Source organism: Megalopta genalis, chromosome 5 (assembly GCF_051020955.1).
Source record: "Megalopta genalis isolate 19385.01 chromosome 5, iyMegGena1_principal, whole genome shotgun sequence".
NCBI classification, from domain to species: domain Eukaryota; kingdom Metazoa; phylum Arthropoda; class Insecta; order Hymenoptera; family Halictidae; genus Megalopta; species Megalopta genalis.
In genome coordinates, this window is record NC_135017.1 from 2,686,493 (window position 1) to 2,706,094 (window position 19,602).

The 19,602-nt window shown below is 31.1% G+C and overlaps 1 long non-coding RNA gene across 1 annotated transcript; it reads left to right on the forward strand.

The window, feature by feature from the left end:
• Positions 1 to 43: 43 nt before the first annotated feature.
• Positions 44 to 15,843, forward strand: LOC117221869 (uncharacterized). The gene is made up of 2 exons (XR_004490587.2): positions 44 to 8,917; positions 8,957 to 15,843. It is a non-coding gene; the product is annotated as an uncharacterized LOC117221869 (long non-coding RNA).
• The last annotated feature ends 3,759 nt before the right edge of the window (positions 15,844 to 19,602 follow it).

Below are 19,602 nucleotides of genomic sequence, written 5' to 3' on the forward strand. Positions count from 1 at the left end.
TATAATTATATTATACATATATATACTACATGTATTACATAGTTATATTAACATATAACAATACGTAATAATTACTATGTATGCAATATAATTATATATTACGTATGTTATAACTGTTTATTACATGAAGTATATTTATAATTGCATATATAATATAATTATGTCAGAGATTATAATTATAATTATGTATTGCAATATTTAAAAACGAATAATTAGACTATGTAGACTATGTACAAATATTAGACTATGTAACGAAAAGTACGTACTATTCTATAGGTTTTTCCTTTTTGTTTACAACCCATAACACGATACACAGAAAACTAACGATATCAATTATCTTGTTTGGATTTCTCCATTCAAATATAGGAAAATTATCATATCAATTATTATGCAATAATAATTGTGCACAAGCAATATTTTTTAATGGAAAATGTTGATAAAATGTCTTATCATCACATAAAAAATTTTCATTAAGGGCCATCCGATACTATTTGGGATATTGAATATCATTGTAAACAATGGGACACCCTGTATTGCGGCACGTGAAACAAGATATTTAGTTAATTGATACATTCTCGATACGAGATATCTCTTGGTTTCGCAGAATATGAAATTTAAATCTTTTAGAGAAAATCAATGGGAAAAAAAAATGAATTTTTAAAATTTCAAGTTTGAACTTCCGGTGAGAAGTTCGATAAATCGAATTCAAATTCTAATAATAATAATTCAGATTTCTGATAATAACAATAAATAAAACAAAAGTGTGTGAACGATTTTTCGATTATAGTAATAGTAATGATAGACACTGATCAATAATTTCCCAGTGTTCAATATTTCATTGTTTTATAACAAACTTACTTTGTCAATAATTGAATTCAACATCTTGTCAATAGTAAGGAAAAATTGATCTACTCTTATAGTTATTACTACAAAATTTTTTTATATTTAGTTAATTTTTTTTTTTAACCGTATAACCTTTACATTTAGTTAATATGCATTCATCAAGAAAATTACAACATAAATTATATTAATCATTTGATTAAAAGAACAGAGATGAGAAATATTTAAATAGTTAAGTTATTGAATGTATTAATATTATAGCGCCGTGAATATTTTTATACGTCGTTTAATAATAGTAATTTACACCTTATATATCAGACTCACTAATAATTGCAATTTCGTTCACATATTTTTGAAGTACATAGTACGCATGTGTTTCTATACTCAAAAATGTAATTTCAAAAACAAATGTTTAAAACAGTGAATCGTGTGTTGGATGGATTATATACATACAATTAAAATATAATTAAAATATTAAATATAATTAAAATGTTAATTAAAATTGCAACAACCATTTCTTTCCACGATTATGAAACTTTATGTTAGTCGTTTCAAATTGATTAGTCAATGACTAAGTATAAAAAAAAATCAAATTACAAGAGCATCCTTGGAATATTCAAATCTTTAAATGTTTAGAACTCCCATTGTACCGATTAGGCAACTGTATTCCATTACCGACCATAAGTAGAGACAATCAACGTACACGGATACGGGTGTAACAAATAAATACCAACTCTTTGTTTTACAATATTTAATTTTAACATTAACTGTTTATTATGTTATGGTCATTTTAAGTATCGAGCAAATTTCGCGTAGAATTGTATAAACGAAAAATAATAGTTTATATTATAGTTTAAAATAAATATACATTTTATATATTATATTTTATTAAATGTTAATTTTTATTTACTTTTTAATATTTCATGCACAAACGCGGTTTCCAAATAGAATTTTTGGTAATCAAAGAACAATAGTTTAGGATTTCTTAAAGAATTGTTTAAAAATTGATAATGAGAATTTCTTTAAAATTGTTTTTAAAGCAATAACAATTTTATACTATAATTCAACTAGTTATTTAGATTAATATTATATTAACATTTCGAAAGAAATTGTTATTTAACTATCGAGACAATTGTTAAAAAGCCTATTAATGGACTTCTGATAAATAAAGCATTAGTTAACAAACCCATAAGTCTATGCAAAATTCGCCTGATAATGCAAATGACCGAATACTTTTTTAAAGCTTTATTTAAGCTACTTATTTAAGCTAAAACCACCAAAATTTTCTTAAACTCTAGCTAATCAATAAAACTATATTTAATTAGAACATTCAGATCACGAAAGCAGGATTGCGAGAAATATTGATAATGTTCATTCCTTCAAATTAAATTACACTTTCGATTAACATTTTTTCGTATCATTTTTAATTAAGTGAGGTATTCTAAATATCTTCGAAGTAATTTTGTCCTCTATGGCCTCTAGTCCTCGACAATATACTCATTAAAACTCTATTTTCATAACTGTGCTTTGGCTTCGACCTACGCCACTGTTCGACCGATATTTTCGCCTCGTTAATGCTAATCATAATTAATCAATGTCGCAGCGAATTGGCCAACTAAACTTAACAAGCAACTTCAACTTTCCTGTTTTCGTCTATAGACATATACATTTTTCTAAGCGAAATGAATCGATGTTTCAAAATTATGTATAATAATAACAAACTAAAGAGTAGTAAAATGTAGGAGCATTAAAAGCGTGGTGTAAATTGTGACAAACATTTAAACATGAAATAACAGAAAATGAAGATAAAATGTAGTCTCACTAATTGTTTCTATTGTAAAGCATTTGAAAATATTTTTAATTATCGTAGTAAGTTATTTAATATTTATCCTCGTTTATGACAAAAATGTATAAAATGAAAAATTATCTAGTCAACGATTATGGCATATAAAAAGAATAGCTGATTTTTCACGCTTTCTCTTCGATTGCAATTATTTATTGACAAATAATTCTCAATCGTTTGCGAAACCAATTAATCCAAAACGGAAATATTGAATAAAAATTCTACGAATATGTATAAAAATATGTATATATACTATGCATGTGTGCGCGACTGCATTCTGCAATTGTGAAAACAGGAATCCAATAAAAATTGCAGAATACCATCGCGGCACTTTCGAAAAGCAAGTAGTGTTCGCGAATCGGCCAAAAATACGAATAATGTTACCATTTAATCAATACTACGTATACATCTGCGATGCGGACATACGTAGATACATGTATAGATAACATACATAAGTATACCAATATGTGTAGGCGAGACAGGGTCGGGACAAGTTCACACAATTTTGGTGATTTTAATTTTTGTTATTTTATAAAGGTCATATTTAATAATTCATTTTCAAAACCGAATTTTTCTTATCTCACGATTAAAAACGGATTTCAATTTTTAATAACAATTTTTTATTCGTCAAGATTGCTCGGATTAAAATGTGCTATACGAGTGCTACACATGTGCTACACATGCAGATACCTCCTCTTCATACGATATTGCAAGTGGTAATTTTGGAAATTGTAATTTTGATATCGATATTTGATTGAATCGAGATTTCAATGTTTGATTAATTTAATACTACTGATTATTGATTTTTCTTACTCAATATATATTTGTTTGATATATTTCATTTGTAAATATATATTTATTTAACTAATTTATCAATATGTATTCACTGCATATTTTATTTAATATAACTTTAATTGTTATTTCATAATGTATACATAGGGTGTATCTACCTTTGTATACCGTGGGAGCTAATTCCTAAGATGATATGAACAAACTTTTTTCTTTGCGAAAATGTTCTAGTACGCTTCGTAAACGAGTTATTAATGAAAAACACGGACCAATCAGAAAACGAGTACGGTTTGCACATTCTGGCTTGATTCGGCAGTGACCGCGAGGGCGGAGCGCCGCTAGTCGTACACACGCACAGTGGTATAAAAGCTCGAAATCATGGTCAAAATCCAAAACATCGAAGTTGTCGTTAGGGAGTTTTTGACTTATGGATTGGTTAGTTTAATGATGCGTCCGTGTGTTGGGAAAAACGAAATGACCCATACTTTTATACCTGAATGGCAATTACACTTCGAATTTCGAGTTTTTCGGGCAGTGAATAGTTTAAAGCGTGTATGTTTTTGTGGAAGTGTTTTTTTTCAATTGTGTAAAATGGATATTGTTCCTGGTAGTAAGTACAACATTTTGTACCGCTAACATCTCACGAATTGTTAACTATTACATTAGTAAATCGATAAATTGTAGATTCAAATTATAAGAGCAAATGGAATGTATTTACTGTAAAGTTATAGTCGAAACTTTTGCGGCCTATGAGGGCCTGCTTTCAAATTTACAGGAGCCATAGTTTATAGTTTCATCTAGCTGCACTTAAAAAATTCCCGCATCCGCCATATTTGATCCGCCATTTTGTTTTTGGGATTTTTAAATTTAGATTCGTAATCAGGATTTCCGAAGATATATGTTCACCAATTTTTGTTAAAATCAAATCATTTTTTCAACAACCCATCCGCCATATTTGATCCGCCATTTTGTTTTTGGAATTTTTAAATTCATACTCGTAATCAGGATTTCCGAAGATATATGTTCACCAATTTTTGTTAAAATCAAATCATTTTTTCAATAACCCATCCGCCATATTTGATCCGCCATTTTGTTTTTGGGATTTTTAAATTTAGATTCGTAATCAGGATTTCCGAAGATATATGTTCACCAATTTTTGTTAAAATCAAATCATTTTTTCAACAACCCATCCGCCATATTTGATCCGCCATTTTGTTTTTGGAATTTTTAAATTCAGATTTGTAATCAGCGACCATGAAAACCCTTACATACAAATTTTCAAATAAATCTGTCACTATTTCTTATTTTGACCATGATTTCGAGCTTTTATACCACTGTGATACGCTATGAATACTTCGTGTTTTTCGTTAATAACTCGTTATTGAAGCCACGGAGAACATTCTCGCTAAGGAAAAAGTTTCTTGAAATCACCTCAGGTATCACTTCTTTCAAGAATATTCAATATTCTTGGGACACCCTATATATGCATTTAAAATACATATTTAATTTATACATATATGTACATCTCTCGATAACATTTAATTTACCAATACATATTCATTGTATACTTTATTTAAATATAACTTTTATTATTATTTCCTGTGATACTTTTATTTCTATTTTTATTAATATTGCTCTGAATTTATATAATTCATCTCCAAGGATATCATTTTGCAACGGCCAGAAAAATAACACATTTCTATCAATAATTCAATTGTAAAAATAATAATGTAAAAATAATTCAATTGTAATTACAATTATAGATGGCGGACGTAAATTTGCAGTTTGCCTTTCGAACATAGCCCCGAAAACATATAGGCATTATCTTAATTTATACAAAAAAAAGGGAACGCGGCGAATTTCAAATTTAAACGCGACAACAAAGAACGTTCGATTTTTAGCTACACCGTACCAATACATTGAAACAAAAGGAGCAATGAACAACGGATTTCGAACGCAGTCCTACCTTCGAAGCAATAAGAATCAAACGAGACCTGCGTCGCTCTAACGAGATATCGATGCGAACTTGAAACGGGTGTAACAGATTCCTTTGAACGACTTTTAAGAGATACTTCTGAAAACCTGCGACGACTGCCGCTTCAGTTCAACGTAATGGAATATTGATATTCTAAGGCACGCTGGTTTGCTCAGAAAATATTTCTCACTTTCCTACTGGGGTTTTAAATTGTTTACCTAACGAACGGTTGCGATAACGCTGTACAACAAATTTTCATCGGCTTCTCGATTTTCAACATTGTGAAAATAAATTTTAAACAGGGACACAAATTTTTATTTAAGATTATTACACTATTCCAACTTGCACTCCATGGGCTCTACTGTATAATTAATTATTATTTTACTTGGGCTTGATTTATTATTATTACTAACTTGTTCGCTCTGATTCCACTCTGATTCCAATTATAAAATAAAATCTTGGAAATAAAATATTACCGGAGACACGAGTTTTAATTGTGAAAACTGCTTTGCTCATGATTGTTTAATAAACGATGATAATACGGCCACTCGGGAGCGCCGTAGCCAGAAAAATATGCTAGATTTCAAGACGAAGGAGTAGGGATAGGTCACATGGCGCGGCGGGTCTTGTCGATTAGTGCGGCCTCCTCGTCACGTGGCCCACGCCCATCCCTTCGGCTTGAAATCTGATCTGGACGACGTAAGTGAAGGTCAAATTCAATTAACGTTGCTCTCCTCTATTGTAAATATTTACCGATTTTTCCTAGATATCTCCGCTTCAAGAATTGTTTACCGTGAAACTATGAGGAACTTCTCCTCATGTTTCAACAATATCTGAGAACTTTAAATTATATTATTATATAATAATACAATTATATATATATATATATATATATATATTATATATTATATAAATATATTATATATATTATATATTATATAAATATATTATATATATTATATAAATACAGTGGAGAAATAAGAATTGAGCTTATTGTAAACGTTGAGGAGAATCCACGGAATTAGTCAGAAACGTGTACACAAAATCAGAAATCGAAAAGGACTTTGAAATTTGTTGTACGAAACTCAATCATATCACCGTAGTTGCCTCTACTATCCACTACTGTTAATTAGCTCGTCGATAACGCGACCGAAATTTTCAACGATAAACGACAAAAGACCACCATTGAAATATTATGGGTACCCATAGGTCCTTGATCTTTCTTAATAAATAATTCACTTTCAGTTTTGTTACTAATGTCTTTGACAAACGAAAATGTATTTTGTTTGCACGAAGTTTGAACAAGCTGTACAAAGAGAAAAGGTGCTACTGTCCAAAAGAAAATGGCGAACCATTTTCAGATAACAGAGCATAGCGTTCTATAGCGATTTTCCTTCACTCAGTGCTAACTGTTATTTATTTGCCTTGCAGCTCTTGGAATATGCAAACAGTGACACAGTGCTCTGTAAATGTGGTTAGTTGAGTGTGAATTCTTATGCATTTACAGAAAAAGTCGAGAAAGTCAAAAAGTCGTTTTGTTTTATTTTCTTTTTACAGAAAGGAATTTTTTTTATTAAGTTTCATTCAATAGTATCCTCTTTCATTTTCAACTTTCATAAATCAAACAAAAAGAATAACATTTTATTTAATTTCAGTTTTGTAGTAACTGCACGTAAAAATATTTTATACAATGTCCGTGCGGTTTAGTAATTGGTAAATTTTATTTTGCAAATTTTTATTTCATTTTGCAAATCCTTGTGCAAAACAAAAATTGTCTGCATCAAATATGAATACAATAAATACAAAATATAAATACAAATATAAGTGCAATATTTACTCCGTTAATAGAACAATTTTAGTATACAATATTCATTGGATTCTTAACGTTTTTTTTCATTGTTTCGTAATGTACTAAATGAAAAGTTCGTTCAGCTTAAATAAGAATTTATAATCGAGAAACAATAAAAGAATTTCTGCGATGCACAGTGCAGACACCGAATTATTTAATTAGTGAAAATCTTAATTATTATTGTTTCAGAATATGTTTATTATCCAGTGACAAGCTTTGTTATTATTTCATAAATGCATAAAAACTGCAGCCTAAACATTCTTAATTGCATTTTTTTGAAAGAATTAAAGACGGGACGATTGTAAATATGACTCACTGACAATGAACGCCGTTAGGTTTGTCGATCGATCAGTGAATATAGCACCTGCAATTTGCACCAGTTGGCTCTTAAACCCCAATTATTAGAAATGCGTTGCATCTACATGATTAATGCGCGCAGACGGCTTCGCTAAATTGCGTTGCTCGAGAATGAGCTTACAGTACTCGAATTTTAGTCTATGTTTCATATGATGAACGAGATTTCTACCCCATAATTACTCGTTACATGGAAATGAACCTTAATGGTGGAAAATACATATCCACGTGTTTTTGACAAATTGGTTTCTCAAATTCTATCTCCCGAGTAAACAATATGAAAAATTCTAAAATCTTCTTAGGGAATTATAAGCAACAATGTTTGCAATGTTATTTCACATTTAATGATTTAAACAGAAAATTTAAATATTAAAATTATTTTCGTTCAAGACATTATGAAAAATTTAACATTAGAAACTTTTTAAATTTTAATTTTAGAATTAATTTATATAAATTTTGGAGGACAATCGAGTGTGATTTTTTAAAAATTAACATACTTTAACTGTTGCATAAAATTATTTTATAAAATTTTTTCCCAATCAGGCACTAAAAATACCTAATTTTAATTTACAAAATTAATGTTTACCTAATTAATTAAAAATACTTTTATTTAAATAGTATGACGTTTCGGTACTTATTTTCTTGCAAATATATTGAAGATATTTGTTTGAAATATATTAATTAGAGTTATCGATTGAAATGTTAAATAAGCAGTCGCAAATGTCGATAACTGGTACAATACAAAAACAATCAATACTACGCTTCATTAAACATAAAAATTTGAAATATAGTAACGATTGGCAATCATAAATCCAGATCGCATAATCTTTTACTGGCTGTGCACGTCACGGCCGGAAGAGTAAAGGAACTTTATAGGTACGACAAGAGTCTTATTTAAATAATAAGGAGATTATTTATTTGATAAGAAGCGGGGCCAAGACTTTTAATAAAAAGTGCTTTTTCTATACTGTAAAATGGAACGGGGACGGAAAGGGTGAAAGTCGCGTTTGCATTCGAACTTCCAGTTACTTTATACAGTTTTCTTTAAGAAATGTGAAGACGAGACGATATGGAGGGAATTGTTCAGCGGACATTGTTATTGTATCTCTTAATATTGTTCAACACTTTAGAAAAGGTTTGGTGAATTTTAGTTCAGGAATATTAAAGGGGAATGGAAGTAAATGACGTATTTTTAGCTTTACCTCTGTATGGGCTCACTGACTGGCACTGTGCTTATAGAGAACACTGGATATGTTTTCGCGACACTGTAAAAATTTTATATTACTGTATTATCCATTCTCAAAAGCTATAAATTTTGAAACACTGGATACGAATTTGTAAACTATCGTTTTTACTCACTTTAACATTCCGAAATTTAACAAAAAGTCAAATTTTCAATATTAAAAAATATTAATATTGCAACGATAAGGGCTGTACGAATATTTCTTGCATTCAATGACCATACATACTATTTCTATGACAATGTAATCATTTAAACATATTTACATAATTTTTACATTGATTAAGTCACTGTTAATGCAGCAAAATCAAATTTCAAATTTTTGTGTTTGTAAAAAAAGGTATATATTTTCTTATGGCGTTATAAAGGTGCAAATATGTTTAATCGATCTTTTTCGATGCATTAAAATCCATATGAAAGTTACTTATTAATTATCAGCAAATAGTAAACAATGGAAATTTGTTGGATATTATCATTGACCCGTGGCTCTCATTTTCTGATAATACAGAAAATGACTGTGCAGACTGTACCTTTTTGTACAATCGACAAAACGTGCTCATAGAGAGGGAATTCTATTTTTGCTGATATAACCACAATCTCATATTTGAAAGAGAACTACGAATATTTCTGCAAAATACAAATAATTTCTTTTTTCTTTAAACATATTGAAGAATGAAAGACGAATAAAGATCTTCATTAAATTCTTTATTTATCGTATTTCACCGATAAACGATATCAAATATGCAATATTTACACTTCGATCAGAGCTAAACTAACCTAACTTAGACGTGATAGACACTTCATCGAATAAACCTTAATTCTTTTAAATATTAACATCAGCAATGCTGTAATTATAATCATATAATTACATAGATACCATTGAAATAATTGCTATAAACTACCTAATAGAACTACAATTGTTATAATTATTGGAGCTGTAAACATAATTATAATTCTTATAATTCTTATAATTATTATAGTTATTATAATTATTATAATTATATGATTAGGACAACATTAAAGATTCCATAGACCCTAAATACGTTGCAATTAGAATTATTATAATTCGGACTACGTGATCAATTTGGATGACCTTGAAATATATGACGTGTAACATTCGTGACAGAAAAGAAATCATTATTCCCGAGTCATTCGAATCGATCAAGCTATCCCAAATCTGTATAATAACTTTGGAATTTCTTCAGACGATGACCAACTTCACCTTAAAACACACACACACACACGCTAGCAAAATCTCGACAAAATTGCTATGCGCTCCATAAAATGTATCCTTCAGAAAATCTCGGACGTGCGTACCTGTGAATCATATACACACTTTGTACGATCTCGAAATGCATATCGACGGCTTCAGTTTTAAAATAGCGCAATATACTTTTACTATACACGCTTCGTTTAACCGTGTTTGGACCATGTTTTATTCGAACTAGCATATGATTTGTGATATTACCATGAAAAAGACCACCTATTTCCAAACGAAATCGACAAATGAAAAATTTCGCAACATTCGCGGTGAACGAAGTAGGAAAGTTTCGAATTTCGGACTCGGAAGTCTTGATAAATCACGCTGGATTATATGGTCTGTTTCTCGGCAAGAAAATATCCAAGATTCGCAGACAGTCGCAACAGCTGTCCGCCCCACTCCTCTCAATCGCTTGACACGCGAATGGGCCAGTGTGGACAGCTATTACGACGCGCGCCGCAACTCAAGTTTCGGCTTCCGAAGAACAGAATAAAACGAACCGCTGAATCACTTTCCGGATGGTTATGTCACAAATCGATCTCGGAACAACTTTCAGTGACCTCGGGACCGCATCCGTTGGAATTTTATACAACTTAGAAATATACGGGATATGGGGATGATCCGTGATACACGATTTCTCGTCGAATCGAGCAAACAAACTCAGCAATACTCTTCACCTTACCGTTAGTACTCTCGATACATATTATATATATATATATATATACATTAAATATTATATACATATATATACTGCTAAGTATATCTACTAGCTAAGAACTTCGCGTGTTCAATCTGACGTAGGAATTTTTATACGAGCCCTAGTGGAACAACGAACGCAGTGTCTCGCGATTCGTTGATAAAATCATTTGCGTAACGCAGACAACTTTCATTTGTAGCCGTTCGATAGCGTCTAGGCGAGCGATTGCTTTGAAATTGTACAACTATCATACAGACGGAGGATCGACGATCAGTGTAAACATACGTCGACGTAGCGTAAGAAAACGATTTACCAGCAATATAGCGGTTAGGAGTAGCGGCGCGAAGTTGGCGTCGGTTCTATCACCGTGTACGAACCGTAGAAGCGAAACTACGGCAATTTCTGGCGCGCATGCGCCCGCGAGTGAATATTAGCTTCGTCGCAAACCAATGCCAGACGCGACGTTCCATTCCTTGATAACGAATTTGCAGTGCGACTGGGTCCATGTGTACAGTAAGTTCCAAAATTATTGGCGAAATTATATTTGCAGATATATATCTCGAAAAGGAATCATCAAAACTGTCGGATTTACGAGGGTGTTTTGAATAGTTCTCCAATCGAACTTAACAATACAGATAGAATGATATTTTTTTAAATTAATAAAAGTTGCTAACAATATATCTCCATTCTTGAAATCACAGAAATATTGACTGAGACGCTTAAATGAAAATTTGTTTTTCAATAATTTGAACTAGATTGTTTTAGATTAGCCTTTTCGTTTAATTGCGTGATTTCTTAATGATTAATTGACTTAATTGCTGTTTCGTTACACGTGATAAGTAAATTATTTTATCAAATACACAAATCCGTCGAGTAATATTCTCTGTCTAACTATATATCTATGCCAATAATTTTGGGACCTTTTATAGGTTCATCGTGAACGTAGCTTCAGAATTTTGAATATTTAATCACTGTATGCGCACACAGAAATCAGACGCGCATGCGCAACACGATTCGAACTTACAGAAACGTTTGACCGTTTTCCAACGTTTCCAATCTTTCGCATGCGGCCTCTTCGTTCTTTTTCTTCCACAAGATCAATTTAAAGGACGTCAACTTAAACTAGCGGCGACGAATGACGAAGGCTGCGATCGCATTCTCGCATCTGGTATTCTGTGGGTATCACGAAGCACGGCATCGTCACTTATATCGCACGTTTTGCTACCACCCGTATAACACCGTGTTTAAACGCGCATGTGCGTACGAGTTTGTGCACCATGAACATAGGTAGAGACCTGCATACTTGATCTAGGAATTGCCGGCGATGTCTTCTGTGAATATTTGTGTTTCGTTGTTGGAACCTCGAAATATTTCTGTAAAATGGATGCAAAATTTGATCGCCATTTTTAACATTTATTCACAAATTGTATATATATTCGTCGAATACTGATTTCTTCTATGTTTCGATTCAAATTTCGCGCGCTAATGCCTCTGATACACGAACGACGAACACGTTTGTCAATAAAAATTAAGCAGCACGCTTAGAATTATTTATAATTATATCTATGAATTCTTTTATAAATAAATCCAATAATAATGTTTACACTCTGAGTCGAAACGGACCTGACGTCCGCCGCCTCCGAGGGTCTCTAGTTGACATACAAAAACTTCAAAAATTCCGCGCGCGAAAAGCACGACAATATTCGAATCATGATATTATGAGAAATAAATATACACAATTCCCTAAACTGAATGTTATATAAAAAATCATGTTTATCGTATCAGAAGTGTAACTAAACGTTCTTACACCTTCGAACCGTCATTCGTACCCTACTTTCTACGAATATTGAGGAGTTCGAACAGCGAAGTACAAATGCGAAGCTACATTCACTTCGTACCTAGCTTCGGACGCACGCGCGCACGAGGTTCGCCCGGATGCGCGAAGTTTTGCGCGCGCGAGGATCCTTTGCGATTCTACATAACCTCTTTTGCCTTCTCTACGACTATTTTCTATGATAATTGACATTGACACAGGAGATTTGCGCCGAACCTGTTGATAACTCTGTAAATAGCGGCAGGACCGCCTGTAGCATTATCGAATTATGGATACCGAACTGCACACGTTGTTATTAGAGCGTAGACATAGTCGACGACAATTTTTATGCTTGCTGATTATTATTATTATTACATATAATATATACATATATACATAGTCGGAGGGAAGCGTCAGCGTTTTTCTTTCATACGAAGTTGTAGGACGAGCTTCGGACGGTTCTAGCGTCCAAAGCGAATTCATTCTTGCGTTATCGATAATAATATGTGTATGCAGTTTCGAGTGCGTAAGCATTAGGTGCATACTTTTAGTGAAATAGCATTCATTACTGTATACGCTGGCTGTAGCTAATTTGTAAATAAGCGAGTATGGGTAAGGAGACGTTCGCTTCTGAACTGGAATGTTCTTCGTCGAGAGCGTGGCTGGCGAGTTTGTTAACGAGCTCAGACGAACGTTCAGAACATTTGTGGAAATGTGTTTCCTTGTGCGGCGCGATTGAATCGTGTATAGTTTAACAGGATTTTCCAAAATTCTTTTTATTTAACTCTGTCCCTTTTCAAAATAATTTTTATATTGATTTCATTATTTTCGATTCGAACAGGCTTTAAAGATTAAGTTCTTGGATCGCGAAATAATAATAAGGAATGCGATCAACGAATAGGACGATTTTTCAAAATGAACTCGCTGGAAGAATGTTATTGAACATTTTAGTACAAATGACGCGTTGCAATTGTCCTTAATACAAATTTCGGATAGACACAAATAAGACAGCGACATAACAAGATGATCAGAGAAACATATTATTGTTCGTAAATAAAAGGACCTTAGCAATTATTTAATCGTTGCACAGTTCATCGGTGTGACCGATTCCTCAGCCACGTAGAAATATTAACAAACTATACTAAAAAATAAATATCAATAATCGTTTATAGTTACTTCAGATAATATCTAAAAAGTAACGGTGTAAACAGCACAGTTTTATTAAATTTTCCAGACACCGAAATTAAAAGTCCGGAAACACGCGATTCAATCGGCCGATAAGGAAGGAACCTGTAACAATTCAAATTTAACCGTCGGTAGAGCATGACTGGAGAGCGTATATTTGGAGAAGGTGTCGCGTAGTTTATTTATCTCGTAGACTAAAAAACAGAACCTTTGTAATAGATATAATCGCGCGAACATGGACTCTCCATTATCCGAACGGGGGGCGCCGTTCGGAGAAGAAAACCGAATTATTTATTACTTCGTTTCACACCGACAGTATGATCGATGACACATGAGAAGACGTCTGGTAAAGAAAGCAGTGTCCTATGGGTACCAAGTAAAAGAAAAAGAGCAAGCGAGGCAGAGATCGAGCGGAATATACGTAGTTTAAGCAACACCTCGAAGATCCACGGGAGATCTATAAAAGTATACCCGAACACACAGCCAGTACAAAAACGTAACTACCGCTGATGAACTATGATAAATGAGGTTATGACAGGCGTAGTCCTCGCGCGACAAGAAGCGCATTCGGGTTTACGCAAAAGTGCTTTCTTGTCGCGCGAGGACTGTAGGTATGCTCGTCGATCGTTTGCGATCTTAATAATTAATTACTTAGTATAGTAGGATGCATAAGGATCTTTTCGACACTCACGAGATAGATCTTTCTCCGCGCAAAAAAGGTTTTTGCAAAGTGTCCTTCCAGTGAACAAAACGTGGCTAGCACGCTCTCAGTGATTTAAACGACACTATTAGGTCTTGATTAATGCATTTGGAACGGCGTGGTCGATAGATCGAGAACAAATTTATTATTATGGTTATTGGTATTGCTTGCAGGTGGAGTGGGGAGCTATCGGAAATACTGATTTTTATGGAATGTTTTGTGACAGTCGCGATAAAAACTCTACTATTGTTATTTGTAATAAGTGGATTCTTGTGTTTAAGATCGAGCAAGAATACCGTCGAATTATTTTCGTTAGTGAACACGTTTGCTCGTAGTTTAGGGACTTGTGGATAAAATAAATATTTATAAATACACTGGTTCACAGTCTCAGTGACAAGCAATTACTTAAAATAAATTTGTGTCTTTATGCGACTATTGATTGTTGTGGACAAATGTATAGAGATCTGTGTAAAATGAAATATTTGTATTTTCTTTTGTAAATACATTGCGACCTAGGTCAATAAAAATGAAAATAGAGTTGATTTTTTCGAACATTATACATTGCTGAGTTTTAGAAATCAAAGATGCTAATATCAATTTACTTATAATTCAATAATCGAAAAGAATAAATAATTTCCAATGTATCAAAAAATCGTAAAAGGTCGTACAGAAAACGTGTTCACGTTTAATTAATGTTTCCATAAATTAGTCCACAAGAATCTCAATTAAACGTGCCATTGATCAAAATTGCATAACAAAATCGCATATTTGTGCTCGTACAAAAATGTTTGCAATGTAATGTAGGGAAATTTGGACTAATCTCTGCGTCACAGCCGTCCCGAATGTATTAATTAATTTAGACGGGCTTGTAAACTGTACATTTTCTCGCGGTCCATCCTCTCGTTATAAGAAAAAACAAAAGGAGAACAGAGTGACGAGTGTGCTGCAAACGACTGGTTCGAAAGAATTCATTGTTTGAATGTGAGCGATGTTTATAAAATAATCGAACGAAGGATGAACCGAAGTACGATGTATGCGTTGCGCATTATACATTATACTGTATACATATGAATAAGTGCTGCATAACACTACTTTAACGAATCGTGCGTAATTATTCAACCTGTCACATATTGTACATTCGCGCCAGCATTGTCTATACGACTATACATACCTACATAATTATTATTATTATTATTATTATGATTATTATTATGATGGTGATTATTATTATTATTACTATTATTATTAATATTATTATGAGATATTAGTAAAAGTTGAATATACTATGTCTACTATTCTTCGGTGTTGTTCATTCCTGGTACCTCCCAATATCTAATCTCATACCTACATGATTATTATTATTATTATTATTATTATTATTATTATTATTATTATTACTATTATTATTAATATTATTATGATTATGATTATTATTACTATTATTATTAATATTATTATGAGATATTAGTTAAAGTTGAATATACTATGTCTACTATTCTTCGGTGTTGTTCATTCCTGGTACCTCCCAATATCTAATCTCATACCTACATGATTATTATTATTATTATTATTATTATTAATATTATTATGATTATGATTGTTATTAATATTATTATGATTATTATTATTATTACTATTATTATTAATATTATTATGAGATATTAGTTAAAGTTGAATATACTATGTCTACTATTCTTCGGTGTTGTTCATTCCTGGTACCTCTCAAAGTTAATTACGTTGACATTAATTTGTTCACACATTTTTCTTATTTTCTATATACAATTTGAAATATTACCATGTAGTTTTAAAGAAATAAGTGCAAGAATTGTCTGTGTACAAAATATGCGAGTCACTTATTTTTCAACGCGGTTCATTTGCAACAATCTTCAATGGACCTTGGTAAGTATAACTTATTGTAAACATCTGGAAACACCAGAGAAATATACTTTTCTGTTTTAAAAAACGAAGTTGTCCGTAAATAAAATATCATTGTAAATTTTTGTTACTCGTATATGCGATATTTACACGTTTTGTTTACACGTTTGTAGATTTAACAAATTTAAACAAAATGTATGAATTGGGTATACAATGAAATTTTGAAAGATATTTTTCATATAGTGTTTCGTATTACTTTGTGACAACTACAAACTTTTAATGGCTTCATATAAATTTATTTGCATGTAGATAACTAAATATTTAGATTGTTTTTTATGGAAGATTCAATATTTATTTGAATTCTCGGAATAATAAATATTTTGAAGATATTTAGGGGTTTACCTGACATCTACCGTTACAGTGGAAATGTATATTCTGCAGTATCCTGTGAATGTGTTACCACCTAAAGGTAAGGTAGAGTCCGCTATACAATATAAATCAATTATGTAAACTTTATACTTTCAAAATTTTATTAATTTATTTCATCAATTTATAAAATACAACTGTATTTAGATAGTTGAAAATAACATATATTTTGCATATTTGTAAACAATAAGATTAATAATGTTGCTATACAATTGGTGAAATTGCAAAATTATTTCGTGCAAATATTATTAATTCAATTTCAGTAATTTTTATTACAAATTTGTAGAATGTGTTTTTGTTTAGATATTTAAATAGAACCGTTTTGAAGGTTTACACTATACAGACATTTTAATAATACAAATATTAATAATGTTATTTCTGTAGAAGTGGTTTTTATTTGTTAACAAATTATTTTACCAAAATCGTATAAAATGCTATAATAAATGTTAGGAGTGGAAAATAGTCTAACAGAATATTATATTCATGAGTCACTTCAGACATGCGTACAACAAAAAATTCAATCAATAAATACTAATTTAATTCATACAATTGAACTCAGTGCGTTTACTGAAGAACCTCGATTATCAAAACCTCTGTTATCCGAATTTGTTATTAATCAAACATATGTTACACATATAAATAATAGTTAAATCTAAAGTAATTCATTTCATTATCATAAAATTTTATAATAACTGTTCATGGTAAGATAATTTTTATAGATATAGTTTATAACAATATCTTTATGTGCAAACAACTTTTATTAAATAATATAAAATTCTAGAAAATTTTTGTTGGTATGAAATGAAAAAAAACCCACTTCTAATTGAGAAATGATGTTTATCGATATAGTTTATAATATAATCTTTAATATATAATATAATCTTTGCGTGCAAGAAACGTTGATTAAATAATATAAAAATTCTGAAAATTTTTTTTAGGGATATTATAAAGTTATAAAAATCTACTTTCAATGGACAAATAATATGCAACACTATTTATTGCAAAATTTAGTAAGGATTTGACGAATATAATCTAGTAAGAATATAATTCAACGATTATATTTCAATAAAAAAATGTTATTTATTCCACAGGCCTGTAAAATAAATAATGTATTAACAAAAACCTGGTAAACTTATTTTCTAAAATATTCATTTATTATTTAGTTTTGGTAATCCAATAATTGTTAACAACTTCACACTTGTTCCGAGTACACGTATTCTTAAATTCTGAACGAATTCAAGGTTGTTACTTTTATAAAACAACCCCAGGCATTTTTACAATTCTGTACCTTCAATATCGGATCGCATCTGCTTATTTCAGTGACAAATGCGTGCGGTGCCATCGGTGTTAATATAAAGAAATGGGTATGACTTTAAAAGGCTAAACCCTTTGCTTCAGTTGTATCCAGTTCCAAGATGCTGTTCATCGGCCACGGGTCCATCTTTCCTTCCTTCTTTCCCTACTTGGCCCTCCAATTCTTCGCATCCCCTCCAGAGATCGGGAGTTCTTGCCCTCGTCGATTCCGATTCAGATTTTTCGTTTTCGTTGCAGCTGTCGACGCTGGACAAGAAGTTGGCCCAGCTGGCGGAGTCAACAGCCACCATGCTGACTGTATACCCTCGCGACTCTGTGATACTTATTATCAAACTTGATACACTTACCCTACCTTACCTGAAAACATTACTTTTGTGGAAATGAATTCTTTCCTTTTTTAAGCTAAATCAATATGTATACAGGGTGTCCCAGGTTTTAATGTTCAAACTTTGTTAGTGTATTCTATGGCACAAAGTAAGAAAAAAATGTTATGTAAGCATAGGTCATATAGAGCTTTATTAAGAAGTTATAACAAAAATTCAGAATAATTCAACTTGCTGTTACTGCGAGCATTGGCTTGAATAGATCAGCACATGCCGTGTGTTTATGTAAGCTGTGTTTATTAATACATTTCGAAATGTATTAATAACCGTTGTTGACAATACATGATTGACATCGATCGAAGATTTTTTTTTATTTTTTATTTTTATTTTTAGTTGATTACTATTCCTATTCTGAATTTTTGTTATAACTTCTTAATAAAGCTCTATATGACCTATGTTTACATAACATTTTTTTCTTACTTTGTGCCATAGAATATACTGACTAAGTTTGAATATTAAAACCTGGGACACCCTGTATATAATAGAAATTATAAATTTGTATGTTTGTGTTTTGTTTATATCTATATCATATTTTCATATTTATATTATATTTTCAAAAAATATACTTACCAAGTTCGTTAACTAAAATAATAACTTATTTCGAATACAATTTAGTATAGGTGATAAGATAAAATAAGAAAAATAGATAATTGTAAAAATTAGACTTATTGTTGCATTAATTGTCCCCTAAAAGTCATGTTGATATAATGTATGATGAAATTAATATTTAATAGATGTGTTGACTTATTTAATAGAATTTATATTCGATGAAATTTTATTGAAATTTAATAATGATATGAATATTAAAGTTATGATACAAATGTCAATATGTAATATCAAATATTTTTATCAGAAATATTAGCCAATAGATCAAAGAAATATATAAATAACATAGATGATTGTATTTGTTACAAACAATGAAATATAAAATTTTAGAAGGACAAATTCCTATTGAATTCGATTTTTGTTATATTAGTTTGAGAAAATAAAGAGGAAGAATTAGATTTGTAAAAGAGTGAATGTCATCTGTGAAAGGGTGAATTTGATTTGCAAAAGGA